At 37.6% G+C, this 18,351-nt stretch overlaps 2 long non-coding RNA genes across 2 annotated transcripts; both read right to left on the bottom strand.

Moving 5' to 3' along the window:
• Positions 94-1,410, bottom strand: LOC104732737. The gene is made up of 3 exons (XR_758959.2): positions 1,320-1,410; positions 1,187-1,231; positions 94-804 (listed from the first exon to the last, which is right to left on the bottom strand). It is a non-coding gene; the product is annotated as an uncharacterized LOC104732737 (long non-coding RNA).
• LOC104732735 lies at positions 2,141-3,518 on the bottom strand. The gene is made up of 4 exons (XR_758957.1): positions 3,400-3,518; positions 2,663-2,764; positions 2,410-2,566; positions 2,141-2,320 (listed from the first exon to the last, which is right to left on the bottom strand). It is a non-coding gene; the product is annotated as an uncharacterized LOC104732735 (long non-coding RNA).

Raw genomic sequence — 18,351 nt, 5'->3', positions numbered from 1 at the left:
TCTTAAGACTTTTTAGTCATTCCCCTTTGTCATATATCTCATTAAGCCGATGGTCTTATGTCTCATTAAGCCGATGGTACACAATTTTGTGAACTCTTTAGTTATTCCCCTTTGACTCTTTATCCTTTGTCATATATCTCATTAAGCCGTTGGTCTGATTCAAAGCCGATGGTACAACTCTTTAGTTTTCTCTGTCTAGTCTTTGTCTTAAGACTTTTTAGTCATTCCCCTTTGTCATATATCTCATTAAGCCGATGGTCTTATGTCTCATTAAGCCGATGGTACACAAAATTGTGAACTCTTTAGTTTTCTTTCTAGTCTTTGTCTTAAGACTTTTTTAATCATTCCCCTTTGACTTCTTATCATTGTCTTATATCTCATTAAGCCGATGGTCTGATTCAAAGCCGATGGTACAACTCTTTAGTTTTCTCTGTCTAGTCTTTGTCTTAAGACTTTTTAGTCATTCCCCTTTGACTCTTATCCTTTGTCATATATCTCATTAAGCCGTTGGTCTGATTCAAAGCCGATGGTACAACTCTTAAACATCTCGATCTAGTCTTTGTCTTAAGACTTCTTAATCATTTCCCTTTTTGACTCTTTGTCCTTGTCTTATATCTCAGTAAGCCGTTGGTATAATTTTTCAAAGCCGATGGTTCTTTTATGTCTTTTGTCTTAAGACTTGTTAAGCCGTAGGGGTCATTCCCATCCAACAAATCGCAACCTCTTTTCCAGTTCCCAACATGCATGCACTACCATTCCCAACAGTTCACAATTTTGCTCGGGACAATGTCCCCAAAATAGAATCTGACAGAACACTATTAGATTAGTGTCTGCCCATGATCTTTTTTGGGTTTTGAAAACACAAAACCAAAACAAAAACATCAAAAAATAAAATCCCCTACATAAGAATCCGCAAAACAAGAAGCCAGAACCAAATAAAGGCTTTTGAATTCGTTGTTAGAGAGAGGTTCTTTCTTTGTAGTTGGATCAAGAAAACAAAAACCAAATTTAAAATCTTGATTCCAAAACCACAATCATACAAAAAGCCAATTGCTTAAATACAGGAAAATAAATCTGATCAGATCATGAACTCAATCAGTTGTACTGGTTCGATTTCAATTCTCAAAAAAAAACTGAAAAACAAAACAAAAAACACAAAAACAAAACGAGAGAGACAGAGTAATACCTCGACGAAGCGGAGAAAAGCTTCCATGGATTAGATTCGAAACCCCTAAAACAAAAGTTAAATACAACAAAGGATTAGTAGGATTTCGAAACCTTAAACAAAATCACGAAGAGGTTCAGGGTAAGAAACTTACGAGGAAGAAGAAACAAAACGGATTGAAATAAAATACAGAAAAAATCAGTATTTTAAACGGATTGTGTGCGTAGAGAAAATCATTCCTCTTTNTGTCTTAAGACTTTTTAGTCATTCCCCTTTGTCATATATCTCATTAAGCCGATGGTCTTATGTCTCATTAAGCCGATGGTACACAAAATTGTGAACTCTTTAGTTATTCCCCTTTGACTCTTTATCCTTTGTCATATATCTCATTAAGCCGTTGGTCTGATTCAAAGCCGATGGTACAACTCTTTAGTTTTCTCTGTCTAGTCTTTGTCTTAAGACTTTTTAGTCATTCCCCTTTGTCATATATCTCATTAAGCCGATGGTCTTATGTCTCATTAAGCCGATGGTACACAAAATTGTGAACTCTTTAGTTTTCTTTCTAGTCTTTGTCTTAAGACTTTTTTAATCATTCCCCTTTGACTTCTTATCATTGTCTTATATCTCATTAAGCCGANAATACAGAAAAAATCAGTATTTTAAACGGATTGTGTGCGTAGAGAAAATCATTCCTCTTTCTCCAAAACTGTGTATAACCCAAAAGATACAGAAAAAAGTAGTGATAAGTTGATTAAAGATTAAAGTACAACNTCATATATCTCATTAAGCCGTTGGTCTGATTCAAAGCCGATGGTACAACTCTTAAACATCTCGATCTAGTCTTTGTCTTAAGACTTCTTAATCATTTCCCTTTTTGACTCTTTGTCCTTGTCTTATATCTCAGNTATGCTTTTTGTTAAAACCAAGTGTTGTTTTTATGAAGAATGGCATAAGGGTAAACAAATAAATCTTTACCTGTTCTTGTCTGCGTGTATGAGTAACTTCCAAAACATCATTTTCAGAACAAGCCCAAACTTTAATGGTCCCATCCAAGGAAGAGGATATCAGACACTTGTCCCAATATAAGAGTGACGTGACAGTGTCGGTATGTTGTTTCAGGGTCGTTATACATTGCAGGGTGTTGAGATCCCACACCTGGCGAATCACAGGAAACAGAATTGATTGGAATGTTCCTTCGAAATAATATTAAAGCTGAAATCAATTAGTGGCAGCCAGATTCTTACCTTTATTGTTTTATCGACAGAGCCAGAGTATAGCAGTTGACCTCCAACAACAAAACAAGTGACTTGACTTCACCACTGTGATGTCCCTCGAGAGATGTGAGGTATTGAAAGGATCAGACTCAGAGTTGGTAGCTTTCCAGACTGATATACTGCCAGACTGTAATTCCAAAATAACAAAAACGAACTTAATTTAGAATCACCAAAGAAGCAGAGAAATAAAACATGTGTAGAGAGATAGAGAGATAATGCTTACACTTGTTCCAGCAAAAAGAATTCCATTTGCAACAGTCATTGCAGTCACCTGACCAACCACCCCGTCAAGATGTAAATCTTTACTGGTTTGAACATTAAAAGCCTGCAGGATTTTGTATAAACAAAAACGTTAACAGCATAACCAACATAGAATTAAGATAATAGAAAGCATATTTAAGTCAAGAGGCGCCTGGAACTAAGGAGTCTCTGAATTCCCCAATCGTTAGAAGTAAGAAGAGAATCAAAAGCACCAATCCTCTGACTGTGACCCCAAATTCAATCGTAGAGCACCACGTCCACAGAAACAACCAAATAAATCTCTAATCTCAATCACACCATAAAGAACTCTAACCCTAAATACCACTAAAAACGAAACATCTCCTCAATTCCAAACAAAGCCATAGTCGAAGAACGATCGATCATCCGAGTTTCCAATAGAAGTAGGAAAATCATCACGAACAATTCGATGAGTATCAAAACCCTAATTACAAGAATAACAACGATAAATCCCCAAAAAAGAGAGATCTAGCTTCCGACGAATGTACATAAGAAGAAAAACTCGGATCCATCATCCGAACCCTAGCTTTCCGTCATCCTCATCGGTGGAAACCCTAAAATTCTGGGTGTTGATGCGAAAAAGAGGATCGAGAAGACGGAGAAACCCAACCCAAAGTGAAAGTACGAAGAAGAAGACATCATCATAATCGCGGAGAAAGCGTAGTCGAAGTAGAAGCAAACCTGAGTAGAATCTGGAGATATCTTCGAACGCTTTGCAACTCGATCGGAGAGAGCGAAGAAAAAAGGAAGTTTTGAGACGGAGGTCAGAAAAAGAGAAAACGAGTCGAGCGAGAATGAAATAGAACCCTCGGCTTGTAAATGCTGGATGAGCGGTGGAGGTTACACCATATTTTTATTGGGCTTAACTTAGGCCCATCATTGTTGGTCCATTTAATGGTCAAACCCTAATATTAATTTTAAAATGTGTTTTTTTAATTTTTTTTTTTTTAACACTAAAACTGCATTTATTGATTGGTGGATGTTAGAACATTACAAACATGAGAACGAATACAAACAGGAATTGATAAATGAAGATAGTTTGCTAATGAAGTAAAACGTTGAGCTTTCGCAAGCGTGTCAGCAGGAACATTTGCTACTCTTGGTGTCCACATGAAAATAACTGATTCAAACCGAGACTTCCATCCTTTGATTTCTTGAATCTAATTGTAGAGGTCAAAGCGTAGCATATTGTTGTTGAGAATGTTGATAGTGTTTGATTATCCCCTTCAAAGATCACTTTCGTGTACCCACTTAGCCAGGTTTGTTTCATTGCAGAACAGAGACTTTGACATTCCGCTTCAAGTGTTGTAATGACAGTCATACCGGTTGCTTGTCCTGCTTCCCTGAACCGTTTGTGATCATCTCGAATTAGCCATCCTGCAGTTGCAGGGCTATTATTATTGGTAAAGCTTCCATCATAATTACACTTAACCCAACCATCAGGGGGAGGACGCCAGGAACGCCTTGGAGGTCAAGGTAACCTTGAATTTAGACCATTAGGATGAAGTCTTGCATGCCTAATATCCAAATTTATCCATTCATTTGTTTCTTTCTTAGCTTCTTGGAGATCTCGATACCAACTACTTTGTCTATACTGAAAGGTGAGTTTGTTGCGGCTGGTCCATAGCTTCCATAAGATCCAAAATGGAAGATGGGAAAGGCGATCATAGATTCCTTGATGTTTATGATATGCAAATATTGCTTTGAGCTTGTTTTCAACTGTAATTGCAGGATCAAGGAGGCAGCCAATTGGGACGTTTGAACCACGCCAAATTTGCTGTGCGTGAAAGCAAGTGAAGAAAAGATGGTATGTCGTCTCAATCCCTGTTATGCATCTTTTACAGTACACATTCGAGGAGATGTGTCTTCGATCAAGTTCAGCTCCTGTCGCTAAGGCGTTTGAGAGCAAGCGCCATAAAAAGAGTTTGAATTTTGGAGGGGTTCGTGTTTTCCATATCTCATTCTTGATTTGGGGATCACCATCTGGCGGTCGTGCATGGAGAATATGATCCGGGTGGTGTGTTGCAAGCCAATATCCCGATTTCACCGTGTATAAACCATTGTCATTGTAATGCCACCCCAAGTAGTTATTGTGCTGCCATCTGCTAGTTTTAATGGAGAGGACCAAGGCTATATCATCTGTGTGGATCCTTTCTCGGACAAGCCTTTCATTCCAGCCGCTTTTGTCCAGGAGTAGGAGATTGTCAACAGTAGGAATATCATCTGATTGGTGGTTTGGGGCTTTTCTGGGTGGTCTTGGAGGATGAGTGATTAACCAGGGGTCTGTCCAAGTACGTAAATTAACTCCATCCCCAACAGTGTATCATAGCCCTTTCCTCAGTAAATCTCTACCAACAAGGATTGAACGCCAACCAAATGATGGTTGTGTGCCACTATTAGCCTCTATAATGTCAGAGTTTGCGAAATACCTTCCTCGCAGAATACGTGCTAGTAAACTGTCTGGATTATGAAAGATTCTCCATGCCTGCTTTGCTAATAAGGCGTCATTAAACATTTCAATATCTCTGAATCCAAGCCCTCCTTCTTTTTTCATATATTTCATACGATCCCATGCCACCCAGTGAGTTGCTGATCCATCCTGTTGGGTGTTCCACCAGTAATGTGCAATAATCTTCTCTATCTCTTCACAAATTCCTTTTGGTAGTTTGAAACAGTTCATAGTAAAAACAGGCATTGCCATTGCTATGGCTTTAAGCAGAATCTCCTTACCACCTTGGGAGAGAAACTTGTTGTTCCAACCCTTTGTTTTGCCTTTAACATTTTCAATGATGTATTGGAAGAGTTCGACTTTCTTTCGTCCAAACTGTTCTGGGAGCCCCAAGTATTTTCCACAGCCACCTTCATTGTGAATTTGTAAAAACCTTCTGAGCTGAGTTCTGGTTGGCTCACTTACCCATTTTCCAAAAGTTAGAGCTGATTTTCTGACATTCACTTGTTGACCTGATGCACGCTTGTATTGAGTGCGTATTTCCTTGATAGCCATACATGAGCTCATATTAGCTTGGCAGAAGAACAAAGAATCGTCCGCGAAAAGGAGGTGAGTGATTGGAGGGCTTGCGTTGCTGATTTTTATTCCTTGAATCTCTCCCAGTCTCTCTGCTCTCTTCATTAAGTGGCTTAAGACTTCAGCGCAGAGTATGAACAAATATGGAGATAGGGGATCTCCTTGTCGTATACCTCTTTCCGGTTCAATGAAACCTTGAGGGTTACCATTGATATTAACAGAGAAGGTTGGAGTTCGTACGCAAGTCATGATCCACTGAACCCACTTAGCATCAAAACCAAACCTGAACATTGTTTCTTGCAGGAAATCCCACTCCAATCTATCGTAGGCTTTAGTAATATCTGTTTTGATCGCCATAAAGGAGTTTGCACAACGACGTTTAACCTTGAGAGCATGAATCAACTCATATGCGATAAGAATATTGTCTGTGATGACTCTACCAGGTATGAAGGCCACTTGTTCTTCAGATATTATCTTGTTAAGATGTTTCTTCAGTCTTGAGACCAGGATTTTTGATATAATCTTGTAACTAACATTACAGAGGGCAATCGGTCTGAATTCACTCATATGTCTGGCTCCTTCTACCTTTGGGATCAAGCAGATGTTGGTGTGATTTAAATCTTTATCAAAAGACCCCTCATTAAAAAAACTTTGGACTTCAAGAGTGATTGCATCTTTGGTCGTGTCCCAATATTGTTGAAAGAAAGCACCAGTGAACCCATCGGGACCAGGGGCTTTAGTTGCACCTATAGAGAAAACTGCACTCTTAATCTCATCTTCTGATACCGGTTTTGTCAAGTCTTGGTTTATCTCCGAAGTTACTCTTGTTTGGAAATCATGGAAAACATGAAAGTGGTTGTTTTGAGGAGACAATTCACTTTTGAAAAGATTGGTGAAATACGTCTGTACAACAGAACCAATATGTGAATCGCCTCGATGCTCCTGACCTTCATCATCAAGAATGGAGAATAACTTATTCCTAGCAGTATGACTCTTAGCCGTGGCAAAGAAGTATTTAGTGTTTCGGTCACCAGATGTCATCCACTCTTTACGACTTTTTATTCGCCAAAACTCCTCTTCGTCATCATAAGCACAACTCAAGTTGTGTCGTAGGTTTCGGATATGATGCGTGGAAGAACCATTGGTATGAGCCTTATCAATCAAATTCTTCAAAACATTGATTTCCTCACGGGTGTTAGACCTGTTGTTTCGTTTCCAGTAAGAGATTGCTTTCCTGCATTCACGCAGACGAGTACTCATGTTTGTAATGTTCCCCGGTGTTGTGCGGTTCCATCCTCGATTTACTGCTTCACTGAACCCGTCTCTGTTTGAAAGTCGACTATTATAATAAAACTGACCTACCCGCGGATTGAAATCATTGGAAATGGTGGTTATGACTGGCCTATGATCAGTTTCTATGAGCTCCAAAAACTCTACATGGGAGGCTGGAAATTGAGCTAGCCATTCATTGTTAGCCATTGTTCTATCTAGGCAACAAGCAACATCATGAGTGTGGCGTTTTCCTGTCCATGAAAAGGGGTCTCCATGATATTTCAGATCATGAAAATCACAGACTTGGATCATGTTCCGAAACTCAGCAAAGGAACTTTCAGGCCGTTAAGGGCCTCCTCTCTTTTCATGGTTACCATTAATCTCATTGAAATCCCCTATAGCCATCCAAGGACCGGTTCTATTTACTGCTATTCTTTCCAATCTTTCCCAAACCAAGTGTCTAAGAGATGGATTTGGATTACCATAAACACAAGATAAGTAGAAACCAAATCCATTGATTTTAACATAAGTGTCTACAAGATTTGAGGATTGGAAAAGAACTGAAACAGAGATACTACTATTCCAAAAGAGAGAAATGCCACCACTTAAGCCTACAGGGGGAACTGTTACAACTCTATCATAACCTAGTTCCACACATACTGATCTAACCGCATCGTCTCCTTGTTTTGTTTCCATTAGGCATATGATGTCTGGAGAATAGTTTTTCTTTATCTCCTTAAGACGTCGAACTGCGAGGTCATTGCCTAGTCCTCTACAGTTCCAAGCCGTTGTCCTCATGGGGGAAGTGGTGGTTCAGGGCCCACCGCGCCTCCTTCACGTCCGTTGGGAGAAGATACTCCTCCGTAGTTGTTGTCCTCTTCGCAGTTCATTACCTTTGAACATTCAGCTCTGTCCGACTGATCTGCCTGGTCATCTCTCTTACGCTTGCCACGAGCCTTCATGTCTGCCAGGGTAAGTGTATCGGGAATGTCCATAGCGTCATTCTGAACCTCAGGGATTGGCAAGACTTCAGGATGGGGGATATCTTCAATCATAGCTTCTTCCTGGTTCTGGTTAGCAGGAATCAGATTTTCCCCATGCTCTGCTCTTGGCTGCTCTTCTTCAACAATTTCTCGGATGATGACACCTCTGTTCTGGTGGTCAGCAAGTGGTGGTAATTCTTCCTCATCATCAGGGTCATCAAACTGCTCCTCACCACCATTCTGAAGAATGCAAGCACCGGTATCATGAGTTAGCATACCACAAACTTCACAAAAGCCACGAAGCCTTTCAAAGCGAAAGTGTAGGAGGATGTTGACACCATCTTGGAATTGTATCTGTCTCTGGAAACGGAGAGGAAGGTGAATATCCCAATGTATCTGGACATGTACAAACTCCACACGAGCAGCAGCTTCAGCGTCGTAATCGACATCCAAGAGGTTACCAATAGAACGACCGATATGGCTGATAACTTCTCTGTTGAGAAACTGAAAAGGGATTCCACGAATCTGCACCCAGAAGGGGATGAAATCGATGAGGGGTGGATTATCATTCGGGTACCATCGTTGTATCACCAGCATTCGATCATTAAAGGCCCAGGGCCCTCGACGGAGTACCAATTCCATTTCTCCTTCAGTGGGGAAGATGAATTGAAACTGGTTTCCACCCACAATACGCCCGTGTATCAGACCAGCCTGACCCCAAATTCGTGGCATTGAAGCAATGATGGAATGGATGTTTTGGCGACGAGGCATGACAAGACGACCCATGAGAATAAAACGATTCTCCGCCGCCGCATTGGCTACAACATCTGCCGGAATTGCAATAGGAGCATCATCAGCCCCCAAGTTGATATCTTGGACCGCTCTTCGCAGATCATCAGCCATTTGGACAAGAACACAGTAAAAGCGATAGGGAAAGATGATAGAAGTTGAAATTGGTATTGGGTTGTGAAGAATTTGAACATCTTTCGATCGGCTTTTATAGAAAAAGTCTCTATGGATAACCGTTCCATGAACATCACAAAGCAGAGGGCACTTCGTGGAGATAACCGCCACGCAATCGCAGAGTGTATACTGCCCCACGACGCCGGCAAAACTGACATTAACCGTCTCAAAAAGAACGTGCTTGAGAAACCAGAACCAGAGTTTAACCGTCGGGAAAATCGCCTTAGCGATCGCCATCTCTCTCTTAAACTTTCTTTTCTAGGAAAATTTTAGTTGTTTGTGTTTTTTTAATCTAAGACAGAAAATTTAGTAATTTCTTAAAATCATATAGTATATAAAAGTAAGATTTTGGTCTCTCCTTATTGGTTGATTCTCATTGAATATTTTCTAATTTTTTTAATTTGATTTTAAATTGTTTAATTGCCTTAAACAATATTTAAGACCTAATTAACACAATACATTTAACTCAGACACTAAAATAAAATTATAACTGAAAATAAAATAAATTATGCATTAATCATATTCAACCATTCAATTTTATTCAAACACAATAAATTATTATTGTAACACCATAATTTTCACATCAATTCTTATCATTTTTTTTACTCAAATCAAATTATATTGCTTTAGGAAATGTCATTACAAAGAGAGGATATTAGCCAATCTGGAACCATTACATCAATTCTTATCATATAAATAAGCATTCTCTCATTCTCTCACTCTCTCATATTGGCATTCTTTTACTTTTTTATTTTCACATTCTCTCATTCTCTTCCACTTCTCTCATTCTCTTTCATAATACCTCAAATCATTGTTCATTTTTTTTTTCAATTTTTTATTTTGTTGTATGGGTTACAAAAAAAAACAAATAAAATATCATTGTAATTTTTTAATGCTAAATTTTAATTTTAGAGACTACATGATATGTATTTTTTATTGTTCTTATTTTTAAAAATTCATCTCCATTATCTATTTGGATTATCATCTTATATGTAATCATTCTTTCCTCCTCTCCCACCAATATCAAATGTTGTTTTATTTCATATGTGTTGTAAAAGTTTGATTTTATATTTTAATTTAGAAAGTATTATACATATTTAACATTGTTTTCAATTTTTATTTTATTTTATATTAAAATGAAATATTTCTTGCCTTTCTAATCTATTCATAGTTATTTTTAAAATTTCCATAGTAAAATTTAAATTCAGATATGTTGGATTCAACAAAAAATCAAGTTTATTTGAGAATTAAATGTTCCTATTCCTTTTAAATGATTAATGTATAACATATTATACTTTTGAATCAAATTATGGACCCACCAACACTCACTTTTAAATTAAATGGGTTTTAATTTTAGGAGTTGGAAAAGTATAAAAGTTTGTTTGTAACTCCCATAATAATATCATAGTAGTGTTCTCAATGAATTTAATTTAATATAATAGAACATGTTAAAAATGTATAAGTATGCACTTAATTGCACTTTTGTAACTCTCAAATAGTAAAAAAAAATTGATATTTCATTTCCAAAATTTTACTACTAAAAGGAAATCATTAGAATCTAACTTAGCAATATAGCTTAAATTAAGGTGAATATAAAAGAGACTAGAAATTAAATTAATATTAAGGATTTTTATTGCATTTCATATGATTTTATAAGGTTTCACTCTCTCCTTATTTGTCCATTTAGCATTTAATTTCTAAAAAATAATATTTATTTTTAATTAAATAAAAATATAATAATGTACATTAATCTTTATATACTTTAAATCCATACTTTACTACTAAATTGTAACTGAAATTACATTAATTACAAATTGACTATTTTTTTCATTCACACTATAAAATATAAATTATAATTGTAACTCTTCTAATAAAATTATTTTAGAAATGTAACTTGCATCCCTTGAAATCTTATAAATAAATATTCTCACTACAACTACAAAAATATATGGCATATGGCATATGGCATGTAAGATACAGTATGACTTAATTACATTAAATATATTATCATCAAAAGAAAATTTTATTTCTTTACATTAGTTAAATTCATATTACGTAGTCTTTAAATTTTGATATATACCGAAAAACAAAATAATAATAACATATTATTTTATATTATTTTCCAAATAAAATAACGATTATATAAGAACTCACGCGTAGCGTGAACTAACATCTAGTAATCAGAAAACTAATGTCTCTTCCAAAAATAGTTCGACTGAAGAGATTCATAAATCATAAGAGAAACAAATATTAATGGCACAAGCTTGTGTATCTTTAGAGACGAGATATACAAGTTCCTCTAGTGTCTCTCTACTCTCTAGTCAAATAAATTTAGGCTAATAGTGTTGGTAATTTAAGTGTATCAACGGTTATATTAATAAACCATTGTGACTTTTGGTTTGTGGTTATTAAATGAATGGTTGCAAACATTCGTAAACAACCGTCGGACATATATATAAATACACTCTGTTTTGTTGCATAAAAAAACAGAGGAGAGATCACGAGAAGAGAGAGAGGTCGAGCGAATCTCTTGTGATAACACAAAAACAAACACTAGAAAAATTCTATTTGTTTCTCTTGTACCTTAGCCTAGAACAAAAGAGAAACTTTGATTGTCGTATCCTGCGAGAGATTTTGTGTAACCCAAGGCTTTTAATAAGGGTCAAAATACTCTTTAAGGAAAGTGCTCTTGTGCGCGATTCAGTCATTATCCAAGTTCACCGTACGTTATGATCGAGAGTTACACCGCATATACAACATTCTTAAAGAGTATTTTCTGGTGAACTATGACGAGTGCATCAGTGCGTGAGATGACTTCAAAGTTTGGCAAGTTGGATAAGTTTGGGAGTGGACTTTCGAAGATGGCAGAAGAAGATGCATTTCCTTCTCACCACACTCAATGTGGTGTATGTTCTAAGCATGCCAATGCCTACCGTGACGGAGAATGCTGAGAATGAGTCTGTGGAGGAGACAAGGAAGCAACTTAAGTGGGAGAACGATGACTACATATGCCGTGGCCACATTCTTAACGGTATGTCTGATCCTCTCTTAGATGTCTATCAAAATGTCGAATCCGCAAAGGAACTGTGGGATGCGTTGGAATCAAAGTACATGGCTGAGGATGCTTCTAGTAAGAAGATCCTTGTTAGTAATTTTAATAATTACAAGATGTCTGATTCAAGGCCTGTTATGGAGCAATACAATGAATTGCTTCGCATCCTAGGGCAATTCGCTCAACATAACATGAAGATGGATGAATCCATCTCAGTTTCGAGTATCATCGACAAGTTGCCGCCTTCATGGAAGGATTTTAGGCGCATGTTAAAACACAAGAAGGAAGAGTTGTCTCTAGTACAACTTGGTAGCCATTTGCGCATAGAGGAATCTCTAAGGGTGCAAGAGGGTGGAAAACCCAAAGAGGCTGAACCTTCTTCAATCAATATGATGGAGGAAGGTGGGAGTTCTAAGATGAAGAATAAGGGGAAGAAACGTCCCTTTAATGACAACACTTACGGTGGACCTAACAAAAAGCTTAAGAGCGTTTGTTGGTTCTGTAACAAGCCGGGTCACTTTAGACGTGATTGTCGAGCTGCAAAGGATAAGAACAGAATGGGACAAAACCGTTCAGGGCAAGGGTCTAAGGACCAAGGCCAAATCACTCATCAAGGTCAGAATCTTGTAAATGATTCACATTCACATGTGTATTATGTATCAAACATTTCTGAGGCATTTTATATGCAGGATGATGGAGTGACGTGGTGGATTGACTCGGGTGCAACTACACATGTTTGCAATGATCGTGGCTGGTTCAAGACATATGAACTAGTTCAAGATGGTTCCGTACTTCATATGGGCAACGAGTCAACCGCTCCTATCCTAGGCCGTGGAAAAGTGGTGTTGGAGTTTAGTTCCGGGAAAACTATTGATCTCAATAATGTACTTCATGTACCTGGAATTAGGAAGAACTTAGTCTCTGGTAGTGTTTTAAATAAGTGTGGTTATAAACAAGTGTATGAGTCGGATAAGTATGTTTTATCTAAAGCTGGAGTCTTTGTTGGATTTGGATATTTTTGTAATGGCATGTTTATGCTTAATATTAATAAAGTTGTGAGTTCTATTTACATGGCATGTTCTAGCAAAAATGATTCTTCTCTATGGCATTTAAGATTAGGTCATGTGCACTATAAAAGAATGATTGATATGTCTAAAGAAGGATTGATTCCTAATTTTGACATAAATTTAGAGAAGTGTAGTACGTGTATGTTGACTAAGATAGTTAGAAAACCTTTTAAGAGTATTGAAAAGAATTCTAAGGTGCAAGAACTTGTACATAGTGATCTATGTGATTTGCATGCTACACCATCTTTAGGGAACAAAAAGTATTTCATCACGTTCATAGATGATCATACTCGGTTCTGTTATGTTTATTTATTACATGCTAAAGATGAAGCCCTGCATAAGTTCAAGGTTTATTAAACCAAGGTTGAATTACAACATAATGACTTGATTAAGAAGTTACGCACCGATAGAGGTGGAGAGTATTATGATCCTGTTTATTTTTAGTCTGTGGGAATTATTCATGAGACTACGGCTCCATATACACCACAACAAAATGGTGTATCTGAGAGGAAAAATAGAGTCCTAAAAGAAATGGTTAATTCCATGTTATCTTACTCAGGATTAAGTAACGGATTTTGGGGTGAAGCCATGTTAACGGCTTGCTATTTATTAAATAGGGTTCCTAACAAAAGGAACAAGATTACCCCATATGAGCTTCGATACAAAAAGAAACCAAACTTGAATTATCTTCGAGTTTGGGGCTGTAGGGCGGTTGTTAGACTACCCCAACCAAAGATTAAAACTTTGGGAGAAAGAGGTATTGATTGCATCTTTATTGGATATGCTGAGCATTCCAAGGCTTATCGGTTCTATGTCATAGAACCTAATGATTCTATATCGGTTAACACCGTGATTGAGTCAAGAGATGCAATATTTGATGAGACACGTTTTTCATCAATACCTAGACCAAAGAATTTTGTTCCTAATTCAAGTGGAACAAAAGAAGGAGGTGACACACTCATTCCTTCTAATGCGTCACCTATGCTCCGCAAGAGCAAGCGAGGAAGAATTGAAAAATCTTTTGGTCCTGATTTTCAGCTTTATTTAGTTGAAGGATCAAGAGATGAGGTTGAATATCAATATTTATATTGTTATCATGTTGATGAGGACCCTAGAACGTTTGATGAGGCTATGCAGTCTATAGAAGTTGCATTTTGGAAAGAAGCGGTAAACGATGAGATAGACTTCATCGTAGAGAATAATACATGGATCCTAACTGATCTCCCACCTGGTTGCAAGCCTTTAGGCTGCAAGTGGATCTCCAAAAAGAAGATGAAAGTCGATGGAACAATTGATAAGTTTAAGGCTAGATTGGTAATCCAAGGCTTTAGACAAAAAAAAGGTATCGATTATTTTGATACCTATGCTCATGTTGCTAGAATATCTTCTATAACATTGTTAATTGCTTTGGCTGCTATTAATGATCTTGTGATCCACCAAATGGATGTTAAAACAGCGTTCTTGAATGGTGTTTTGGAAGAAGAAGTCTATATGAAGCAACCTGAAGGGTTTGTTATGCCCGGAAATGAGCAAAAGGTGTGAAAGTTAATAAAGTCATTATATGGGCTGAAGCAAGCACCTAAACAGTGGCATCAAAGATTTGATGAGGCTATCTTATCAAATGGATTCAAGTTGAATCAAGCAGACAAGCGCTTATATAGAAAATTTGATGATTCCGGTAATGGAGTAATCATTTGCTTATATGTTGATGACATGTTGATCTTTGGTACTGACTTAAGACAAGTAGAACTTGCAAAAGAGTTCTTGTCATCAAATTTTGCCATGAAAGACATGGGGGAGGCGGAAGTGATTCTTGGAATTCAAATCAAGCGTGAGAACAAAGGCCTATGTTTATCTCAGTCTCATTACATTGAAAAGGTGCTTAAGAGGTTCAATTATGAGAAATGTTCTCCTGTGAGCACTCCCATGGATGCAAGTGTGAAGCTTATGCCTAATACAAAAAAAGCAATTTCACAACTCGAATTCTCACAACTGATTGGCTGTTTAATGTATGCCATGACAAGTACTAGATCGGATATAGCTTATGCGGTAGGAAAGTTGAGTAGATATACTAGTAACCCTAATACTCACCATTGGCAAGCTATAAGATGGGTGCTTAAGTACTTGAAAGGAACCATAAATTATGGTTTGTCTTATGTTGGATTTCCTTCGGTCTTAGAAGGATATTCCGATGCAAGTTGGAACTCCAGCTTAGAAAGTAACTCTTCTACAAGTGGTTGGGTGTTCTTGCTTGGAGGAGGTGTGATTTCTTGGGCTTCTAGGAAACAAACTTGTATTACAAGTTCGACTATGGAATCAGAGTTCATAGCGTTAGCAGCTGCCAGCAAAGAGGCAGATTGGCTAAGAAACTTAGTCTATGAGATTCCATTGTGGCCGAGACCGGTATCACCAATTTTTACACATTGTGATAGTAAAGCCACTTTGGCTAGAGCTTATAGCCAAGTGTATAATGGTAAGTCACGACACCTAGGTGTTAGACATAGCATGATACGTGAGCTGATCACTCATGGGGATATTACCATACAGTTTGTTCGGTCTGAGCAAAATCTAGCTGATCACTTGACTAAAGGGTTAGCTAGAGACTTGGTGATCAAGTCGGCTAGAGGGATGGGTTTAAAGTCCATTTGAAATTTTTAATTGTGGGATACCCAATTCCCATCTAATACAACGTTAGAGGCTGAATTCAATGTGGAAAGCTTACAGTTAAAGATTGAAGCACTTGTTGTATATCATCCCAAAGTAAGTGCTTGAACATGCAAGAAAGGATTAGGTTGAAGTTCTCTTCTTAATAGATCTTTTGAAAAATTGCATTTGCAGGTGCAAGATTAAAAGATCTACCTATATGAGTATGAAGTGGAGCCGCATCAAGAAGCTTGGACTTAGCTTCCTATATGCTCATGAATGGATAGGGACACATGGCTTATAATAGTGTCAAGTATAAACACTTAGAATAGTGTGAAAATTCATGTGTGTATTATCTTCAAGTATCCAAAATGAGTTGAAAGGATTCAATCCATAGGACATCNTTGGCTAAGAAACTTAGTCTATGAGATTCCATTGTGGCCGAGACCGGTATCACCAATTTTTACACATTGTGATAGTAAAGCCACTTTGGCTAGAGCTTATAGCCAAGTGTATAATGGTAAGTCACGACACCTAGGTGTTAGACATAGCATGATACGTGAGCTGATCACTCATGGAGCTATTACCATACAATTTGTTCGGTCTGAACAAAATCTAGCGGATCACTTGACTAAAGGGTTAGCTAGAGACTTGGTGATCAAGTCGGCTAGAGGGATGGGTTTAAAGTCCATTTGAAATTTTTAATTGTGGGATACCCAATTCCCCTCTAATACAACGTTAGAGGCTGAATTCAATGTGGAAAGCTTACAGTTAAAGATTGAAGCACTTGTTGTATCATCCCAAAGTAAGTGCTTGAACCTGCAAGAAAGGATTAGGTTGAAGTTCTCTTCTTAATAGATCTTTTGAAAAATTGCATTTGCAGGTGCAAGATTAAAAGATCTACCTATATGAGTATGAAGTGGAGCCGCATCAAGAAGCTTGGACTTAGCTTCCTATATGCTCATGAATGGATAGGGACACATGTCTTATAACAGTGTCAAGTATAAACACTTAGAATAGTGTGAAAATTCATGTGTATATTATCTTCAAGTGTCCAAAATGAGTTGAAAGGATTCAATCCATAGGACATCCTAATTCTCGGGCATTTGAAATGTGTAATGTCACTAAGATATAAATTCAATCGTTACGATATTTATATTGATGCATGAGTTTGGTTTATGTGTTACTAATGTCGTGAATCAAATTTTACACTTAAATGGGGGAGGAATGTTGGTAATTTAAGTGTATCAACGGTTATATTAATAAACCATTGTGACTTTTGGTTTGTGGTTATTAAATGAATGGTTGCAAACATTCGTAAACAACCGTCGGACATATATATAAATACACTCTGTTTTGTTGCATAAAAAAACAGAGGAGAGATCACGAGAAGAGAGAGAGGTCGAGCGAATCTCTTGTGATAACACAAAAACAAACACTAGAAAAATTCTATTTGTTTCTCTTGTATCTTAGCCTAGAACAAGAGAGAAACTTTGATTGTCGTATCCTGCGATAGATTTTGTGTAACCCAAGGCTTTTGATAAGGGTCAAAATACTCTTTAAGGAAAGTGCTCTTGTGCGTGATTCAGTCATTATCCAAGTTCACCGTACGTTACGATCGAGAGTTACAACGCATATACTCTTTAAGAAACAAGAGTATGCACCTGACAAAAAGTATCAGATCTACGTTGATGGGTCTTAAAGTTGTAGATTGGAACTTGATAAGGTAGCCCGCTCTTAAGAGTCTCAGCACAATGCAAAAGCTGCTCAGTGTCAAAGGCATCTGCAAAAGAAACAAAAACACAAGGTGATAGATTAACCAAATGCTGCTATGATTTTCTTCGAGAGCTGGGAGCCCTGATCGTTCAAGCTATTAAGGGAACCGACACCCCTGCACCAAATCAACAACAACCACAACTTCAACTTGCTCCCGCTGCTGAAAATCCAAATCAACAATTACAGGTGGCCCATGAAAACTGTATTGTTGAAGCTGACAATTGGCGTCCTCTGCTGTTGGGAAACAGGATTCAAAATTGAATTACCTGAATTTCACTAAGGCATTCGTGGTGACTCTCTCCTCTGATTGGATAGTGACTGTCAAAGAAATCTGGGATTTCAAGAAAGTGCCTGATTATCGTCGAGTACCGTTGGTTGCTACCCGTTTTCGTAGTCATGCAACCTCTTGGTGGCAACAACTCAAAACAACCAGGTCTCGTATTGGGAAAGCTCTGATTAATTTCTTGGAAAAATTGAAACAGAAACTGAAGACAACCTTCCTTACGCACAACTATGAACGTACCATCTTCACTCGTTTGCAGAATCTGAAACAAGGCTCCAGATTAGTTGATGATTACTCTAAAGAAATTCATCTCCTTTTAACACGCACAAAGATCTATGATAGTGATATTCAGCTGGTGTCTCGCTTCATTGGGGGTATTCGTCAGCAGCTGCAGAACGCATTGTCGCAATTTGATCCGGCTACAGTCTCCGAAGCCCATCGGTGAGCCACTTCTTTCGAACAGAAATTGAAGGCAACCACTTGGAACAGTCACGTCTCAATATTTTTTTGGACCCTAGGTGAACCAAAAATTTTGGACCCTTTTCACACTAAATTTTTTTTTTTTTTTT

The sequence above is a fragment of the Camelina sativa genome, chromosome 12 (genome assembly GCF_000633955.1).
Source record: "Camelina sativa cultivar DH55 chromosome 12, Cs, whole genome shotgun sequence".
In the NCBI taxonomy this organism is placed as follows: domain Eukaryota; kingdom Viridiplantae; phylum Streptophyta; class Magnoliopsida; order Brassicales; family Brassicaceae; genus Camelina; species Camelina sativa.
The sequence above is the reverse complement of the archived record's forward strand: the minus strand, read 5'-3'. Positions and strand labels throughout refer to the sequence as shown.